Below are 8,536 nucleotides of genomic sequence, written 5' to 3' on the forward strand. Positions count from 1 at the left end.
AGTGACAGTTGACGACCAGGAGCCTAGTGGGTAGGTTGACCCCTTCGGCATGGATATGGAGGATGACCTCCCCTGTTGTTTGTTTGACCTTCCCGCTGAATCTGACAAGGGGGATTGTTTTACGTATTAGGACTTTCTCCTCCAGCCCTAGAACTTGGTATGCGGTCTGGAAGATGATATTACTGGAGCTGCCGCTGTCCACCAGTATTTGTGGGAACCAAAATTCGCACTATCGATTTCTGTTTAAATTAGGAAACTAGGAAAACCCTAATTTCCCAGAGGTCCTGGATATCTGCTAATACCACACGCCAAGCAATCAGAACACGAGATAACAACGATAAAGTATAAGAAATCGTAAAAAGAGAGCAAAGAGAAGTCTTGTTCCGATTTTGCGTATGAGCGTTTACAACAAGGTATAAGACTGGGCTCGAGAGCTGTCGGCGAGATTCCTAGTTCTAAAAGCCCTAAGACGGTTAAACCTAATTGAGTTGCAGCTCGAAATAACAAAAACGGAAAGTTGCCTAATTGCTCTAAATGCTAAGTTTGCTCTGGGAAAGTCCTCTTTTCATGCTTCTCGCCTAGGACTCCTTATATACTGGCTCCTAGGTTGGTTTGTGCTTTTCCTCTTCTACCCTTTAGCCGTCATAGCGTAAAAATGGAGATATTCCATTTTTTCCGATCTTCGTAATTATCTTCAAAATTTTGTATTTATCTGCGGAAACCGTCATGCGGCTTACGGGCTGTTGGTTAAGAAATCGTAAGTTGGGCCTCGAGTCATGTCTTAGGTCCCTTTGGGCCGGCTTCTGACTCGAAGCGTTTATTAAGGCTTCTTTCGATAAAGAACGAACTTTCCGCGGTTTTTGCCGTAAAGTTTGATCGATGACTTAGAATGGCGGGAAACATGTAATGGGTTCTCTATGGTCTTCAGGAGATAGCATCGAAGGGTAGACGAGAATGCATGGACTAATGTCGTATCGATGTTTCGGAAGAGCTCGGTCGCTACGTAGCGACCGAGCTTTGGCTTGAGCTCGGTCGCTACGTAGCGACCGAGCGTAACTGACGCTCGGTTGTTACGTAGTGACCGAGCGGGATGGACGCTCGGTTGTTACGTAGTGACCGAGCGGGATGGACGCTCGGTCGCTACGTAGCAACTGGACAGCGTGCATGTGCGGTAGTTGCGTAATGACCGAGCTTGGTTCTTCCGTGTTCCGATCGTAATACTCGGACCTATCCGTAACTGGTCTGGGTATGTTTCCGATGGCTTATGTTTGAATTCGAACGAAGCTTTATCTCGGGAACATACGTTGTGACGTTCTCTTGACCGAGCATGATTTGTTGCGGAAAGACATATTCGTATTTTGCGGAGATTTCGATATTAACTTCGTCGTAACCGTTTTTGACCCCAAAAGTTAGCCCCCCAGCTCGTTTGGATCGTGGATTTCTAGTGAGATTCCAACGTGCGGTATGGCGAGTTCGGACGAGATTGGTGTATTTGGGCGAAGTTTGTGTCCGAAAACCGCAAGTAAATAGTAATTTCTCATGCCTATAAGAAGGGAGGTAACTTCTTCACAACCTTTACACTTACTCATTTTCATAGAGAGGTTTCTTGAAAAATTCCTTCTTCTTTTTTCTTTCTCTCTATCATTTCCTTCTTGATTCTTAGAAAGAAAACACAAAATGTCGAGTAAGAAAAGGAGTTAGAAGAAAGGGTCCTCGCCCGCGAACGTTTCTGAAGAGTTCCTTGTGCCAAAGATAGATTTTGTTCCTCATTCGGTAGACCCGGCCGAGAACGAGGAATGGTGGGTGGCGTGTTATGGTTCGATCACGCCTCCCAAAGAGAAGTTGTTCCCTGTCATGAACCTTCGCCTGGTCGAGGAAGGTGCACCAAGTAGGAGTACTAGCGAATTCCTCGAGATCATGCGGTCGTTCTTTCAGATTTCGGATGCGGTGGAGTTTCGGGTTCCTTGTCAAGGAGAGCGCGCTAGTAGTCCCCCGGAGGGTTACTTTACTTGCTACGAAGCATTCGAAGTGCGCTGTCATTTGTGGGTCCCGATTCCCAAAATTATCGTCCGTGTGTTGGATCGTTTCGAGGTGGCGATAAGCCAACTGAATCCCCTTGGCATTCAGCACCTCATTGGAGTCCTGATCCTGAGCTACGAGCATGGTTCTCTCCCTTACCGTCGATCACTTTGAAGCGCTTCTTAGGTTACAGATTATCAAGGATACGGACAAGTATAGGCTGGTCCCTCGGAACTTTATGTCAGTGGTTAAGGGGTTTACTTCTAACTTCAACTCGTGGAAGAAATTTTTCTTCTTCGTTCGTGTAGACGCTGCGTCTGTTGAAAAGAGTTGTATCCCATTGTTCCGGAGGTTGCCGAACGATCGTCCCTTCATCAATCCTCTTGCTCCGTTTCCTGAGGACATTATCGCGGTGAGGGATCTACTGAGGAACGGTCCTTTTTTCTGGAATTCCTTTATGCCGAAGAGAGTTCGAAAGGCGTTGAGGTTTGTGCATCCTAGTCCTGCTTTGGGTGGGGAAACAGGGAGTGATTCCGAGCCCGATGACCAAGGTCCCGACGCTTCTCCCACGGTTGCGACGGGGCTGAACTCTTCGAAGGGGATAGATATTGACCTTGGTGACATAGAGTTTTCGGTGGGCGATTCTATGCTTCCAGGATGGGATCCAGACCTTGCTTCGGCGATGGAAGTGGTACGAGCGAGGTCCCTATTTTGGACTTCGATGATTTCTTTGCTGGTCTTCCCTCTGGCTTCGATGCTCCTCCGGCTACGAACGAGTCGGGGAGGCTGAAAGTCGTCGCGGAAGGATCTCGTATCATCAACGGGGTATAGGCTTTAAGAATTTTGACGATTGTTTCAAGTAAATATTTTTTTTATAACCTGTTAATCGGTTTCGCAGGGCTTGAACTTGCTTGGATCAGCCATTTAGGCGAGCCATAGAGAAGCCATGATCTATCGCTTTAAAGCGGAGAAAGCGGAAAGGGATCTTGCTCGCATGCAAGGCGAGATGTTGGAGCGAGATGCGCAACTCGCTCGTGATCATGCGAGGGCTGTTCGCAAGGCAGAACGGAAGGGCAAGAGGGAGATTGTCGAGGTGATGAAGACTCGCGCGTCTCAATTCCAGGTCGAGTACGGGAACCTCAAGGATGCTTTCAACTCGCTAGGCGATTTCCGTGAGTGTCGCGGTTCAGTCGGGAGCCTTTGGAAGACGCTGGCAGACGATTACGTTTTCGAGAAGGAGATGGAGTTAATGAAGTTCCTCCGATCGTCGGGAGGATCCAAGGATTTTGGGATCCCATCCCGGTTTCTCCTGATACTGTAGGGACCACGACCGAGTTTGCCGGTGACGATGAGGAAGTGAACTATCCCGCGGATGCATTCGGAGCTTCCTTGTCCGGGAATTTTAATTTTGCTCTATGAGAGGTGAGTGTTTGACGGGAAGAAGTTTTTCCCTTATCTAGTCTTTTGTGGCTGAGTGTGGCCTTCGTTCATATATGTCCGGCCGAGTCTGGCCTTCGAACTTTATATGGGCCTGTTTTGGCCGCTTTTATCTTTATCGGGACTGGCCGTTGGTGGCTTTGAACGCCTACCGCTATGCGGTTTATATATATATAATGGATGTTTGTTTGTGTTACTTTGTTTCGAGTGGGTTTGAAGTAAACATGAGTAGTCTTCTCGTATTTAATTCCATTGAGGCGTTCAATCTGTTGGTTTGTTCGAGACGTGAGTTTTCGTAAAAATTATTTATTTTTACGAACTTTCGGGAACGTTAAGATATGAACGGAGAGACATGTTTTAGGATCTCGTATCGTTTAGATATCATGTCTTGAGATGTCTGAGACCAATGCGATGGGTTTAGGGAAAGACCTAGGTTTACTCTCGGTTTTAAGGTTTGTGTGGTGACTAGCCGGATATCGATTTTTCTGTTGCGATTTCTACCTGATTCGTACCGATTTAAAGTCCGCGATATGTTCTCGGCTTATATGACTTGTATGGTATGAATCGAGCATCTTTCCAGAGACAATTTTTAAGCCAACTGGAAGTGCTAGACTAAAATTTCGGATTTTTTTTGTAGCGCGCTTTCGTCCATATGTTGGACGTTCGATGTTTAAAAGAGTGATCAAGTTGCGTTTGTTTAAGACGGCTGATGTGTTCGTCGGGGCCAATCGACGAACAGAGTGTAAGGTTTTTGTGGTCCCGTTCGGACAATTTGTTCGCATCGTCTCGACTTTTAACTTGGCGACGTCTTGCAGTTATTTCAAAGACTATACGTATATTTTCGGTGCTGAAGAGAGACTTTTTTGTGATTTTGGGCCGTATGAGGCTGCTGACAAGAGTCTTAATGTTTGTAGATTTTCTAAGCGTGTTCTGAGACTTTTGCGTTAATTGAAGCGCAAGTGTCTTAAAAAGGAGCGACGCATATTGTAGTAAAAAATTTCGAAATCTCTAAAAAACTCGATTACAATAACGCATATTTTCCTATGTGGGAGTATACGAGTATACGCACCCACTCCCCCCCCCCTTTTTAGAGAGGGGGATAGCTGAACTCGTCTTTCTCTTCCGGATGTTCCGGTTGAGTTGTAGTGTCGGCTTCGGACTCGTGTTGAGTTTCGACGCCCGAAGCGTTTGCGTCAGCAGACGATGTTAAATAGTCTTTTCTTGAAACTTTTTTGGCCGAAGATTGACCTATCTTCGTGCGCTTGCGATTTTCCGTTGCAGAAGTCATCATTTGCCTTAACTTGTGCTCCGCGAGGAAGCATAGTCGCGACTGTTTCTGACATCCCCAGATAGCTGCGACTCCGTTTGGGGTCAGGAATTTGACACCCAGGTGGTACGTCGATGGAATGGTTTGCATGGCGTTGAGCCATGGGGTTCCCATGATCACGTTGTAGATGGCAGGATGATCGACTACCGCGAATTCGATGATTTTTGTGATCTCCTTGTCCATGACTGGTAGCTGAATCGACCCGAGGGTCATCGATACTTCGCCTGAAAAACCTGTGAGCAGTTTTGGCGTTGGAATTACTTTTCCGAGTTCGATGCTCATCCGATTGAGTGTGTCGCGGAAGATTACATTGACCGTGCTTCCCGTGTCAATGAGTACTCGTCCGACTTCCAGATCTCGTATGACGAGATCTATGACGAGTGGATCGCAGTGAGGTTGATCGATCCCGCCGGCTTCCTCCTTCGTGAAGGTGATTGAGCAATTCTGATCATCTCGGGTAGGAGACCATGTAGGCCAGTTTGCGCTCGACTCCGCCTTCCGCTGGTAAGCCTTGATGGCCGAAACCATATCGTTGCAGAATTGCGATCCTCCAATGATCATGTTGACTCTGCGACGATTGTTATCGTTCCCCTTGTCGTCTAGCCTTCTACCGCGTTTATCCCCATATTGGTTTCTTTGAGGAGATTTTTCCGCGGGAGGATTTCGGTCCGCCTTCGGGGGGCGATCGGTCTCGAGGATGAGATCTTTCACGCTGGTCACTTCCGAGTGCTCTCCAGCTAGTTGCTTCGCGGCCAGCCTTGTTCCCAAGACTTTAGTCGTGGAGTGTCCTCGGGACTGGTGGAACTCGCAGAAGGTGTTTTCATCATATCCTTGATTGCGAGTCCACCTATTACCCATGGTTCGGCCCTGGTCCGAGCTGATCGCGTAATTGTGCGCTCCCTAGAGATCTTCCTCCTCGTGATTGACATACTTGTCGTTACGAGGGTTCTTCTTCTTCGTTTTTGGATCTACATCTTTCGAGGATGGTCTCGCCGACTTATGTTTTTGCGATAAGACTTTCGTTTCTTCCTCGATCACGATGTAGTCCGTCGACTTGTGGAGGGCGTCCTGGATCGTCCGCGGTTTGTCGAGGGCTATCCATTTTCTGAATTTCGACTTGTACCAGAGCGCCTTTCTGAGAGCATCAATGGCCACCTTGTCGCTTATCCCACTGACCCTGGACATTACCAACTTGAATCGGCTGATGAACTCGCGGAGGGGTTCGTCTTCCCTCTGGGACAAACTCCAGAGATCGACATCGGAAGTTTCTCTATCTATGAACATAGAGTATTGCTTGAGAAATTCCGATTCGAGCTGTCGGAAACTACCGATAGAGTTTCGCTTAAGACGTGCGAACCATTCGAGGGCTGCCCCTTCCTGATTCTCGACGAACAGGCGGCAGTACCCGGCGTATTTTTCGCCGTCCTTCAGCCTCGCTCTTCCCATCGTGATGTGGAAAGCATGAAGGTGCGTCTTCGGATCGGTCATACCATCATACTTCGGTACTTTGAGTGTTCCTGGATCGGATACCCTCATATCTGAGATGCGAGTGGTGAAGGGGGTCTTCTGAGCCCCTTCCAGCAGCCTGTCGATCTCGGGGGCCGTGCTGGTAGCGTGATGGATTTGGGATTTCACAGCTCTTACTTCTGCCGCAGTCTTGGTGATATAGTCACGAAGATCGTGGATATCTGATGTCTCGCCAGCAGATTTCTGAGCCTGTCGGCGTTTACTGCGAGTGAGCTCAGTTTGCTTTTCAGCCAGCTCTTCTTGTTCGTTCCAATAGAGGATTTCCTCCTCTTCTGTCATTGGTTTGTCGAACGGAGAGCTTTCCCGAGCGAATCGGCTTCTGGTCCTCCTTGGATGTCTGTCGACGTCCTCCTCAGTATCGTTGGAGACATCGCTAGGATCCAGGTCGACGTGCTCGACTTCGTTATCCTCCGAATCCTTCGCGGGAGGCGGAGGACTTTCAGGTTCCCCTTTTTGATGGGAGATTTCTCGCTAGGGTTTTGACCCGAAGGTCGTTGCTGCGCGGCTCCAGGCCTGTTGAGTGGGGTTGCGAAGTCGAGTCTTTTCCCGCGGACTTTAGTGGTTCCGCGGGGGCGGATTGCTTGAGTCCTTGCCGTTAAAGTTTCAACTTGTTTGGTCAAGGTGCTCACGAGCTTATCATGTTCTTCCGACCTTTTTTCGTAGGTGGCGAACATCTTTTTAAACTCCTCGAGCGCCACGGCGTTGGCTGGTGCGTGTGCCACGGATACGTCTGCTGCGGGAGTGTGGAGATCAGTGCCACTGCTTCCGTTAAGAGGAGTCTGCACGCTATCCGCGTCGTCAGTTGACATGTCTGGTTGAGCGTGATGTAGTTGAGAGTAAGATTGATCCGGTATCCCCCTCCTTCTAGCGCCAAACTGTGGGAACCAAAATTCACACTGTCGATTTCCGTTTAAATTAGGAAACTAGGAAAACCCTAATTTCCCAGAGGTCCCGGATATCTGCTAATACCACACACCAAGCAATCAGAACACGAGATAACAACAATAAAGTATAAGAAATCGTAAAAAGAGAGCAAAGAGAAGTCTTATTCCGAGTTTGCGTATGAGCGTTTACAACAAGGTATAAGCCTGGGCTCGAGAGCTGTCAGTGAGATTCCTAGTTCTAAAAACCCTAAGACGGCAAAACCTAATTAAGTCGCAGCTCGAAATAACAAAAACGGAAAGTTGCCTAGTTTCTCTAAATGCTAAGTTTCCTCTGGGAAAGTCCTCGTTTCATGTTTCTCGCCTAGGACTCCTTATATACTGGCTCCTAGGTTGGTTTGTGTTTTTCCTCATCTGCCCTTAAGCCGTCATAGCGTAAAAATGGAGATATTCCATTTTTTTCGATCTTCGTAATTATCTTCAAAATTTCATATTTATCCGCGAAAACTTGACATTTATCTTTCCTTTGCGAACCAAGCGTAAACCGTCATGCGGCTTACGGTCTTTTGGTTAAGAAATCGTAAGTTGGGCCTCGAGTCATGTCTTAGGTCCCTTTGGGCCGTCTTCTGACTCGAAGCGTTTATTACGGCTTCTTTTGATAAAGAACGAACTTTCTGCAGTTTTTACCGTAAAGTTTGATCGATGACTTAGAATGGCGGGAAACATGAAATGGGTTCGCTATGGTCTTCGGGAGATAGCATGTGCGGTAGTTGCGTAATGACCGGGCTTGGTTCGTTCGTGTTCCGATCGTCATACTCGGACCTATCCGTAACTGGTCTGGGTATGTTTCCTATTGCTTATGTTTGAATTCGAATGAAGCTTTATCTCGAGAACATACGTTGCGACGTTCTCTTGACCGAGCATGATTTGTTGCTGAAAGACATATTCGTATTTTGCGGAGATTTGGATATTAACTTCGTCATAACCGTTTTTGACCCCAACAGTATTCTTTTAACCAGACAGTTTGCTATAGTAAACGAGATGACGAGGGCATCGTGGTGTGGCACCAGGACTCCCTCTCGTTCTTCGGCGCTGAAAGTTATTTTGTCGGTCTCGGGACACTCTGACTTGACCCTTTCGGAGTTGCCCCATACATCGTGGGCGTTTTCCTGAATGGCGGCGTGGTTCACGCTGCACCCCTCTGGTCCTCCAGATATGACATGGATCGTCCTGCCTCGTGGGAACGGCAGGATGGGCTTGGCTTTGACGTGCTCGCTTGCTCGGCTTTGAAAATTGTCAGATAAGTCCTGGGACTCGATCCCTCTTCGAACGGCTTCGGATAGCT

The sequence above is a fragment of the Brassica napus genome, unplaced genomic scaffold, assembly GCF_020379485.1.
Source record: "Brassica napus cultivar Da-Ae unplaced genomic scaffold, Da-Ae ScsIHWf_573;HRSCAF=855, whole genome shotgun sequence".
Classification (NCBI taxonomy): Eukaryota; Viridiplantae; Streptophyta; class Magnoliopsida; order Brassicales; family Brassicaceae; genus Brassica; species Brassica napus.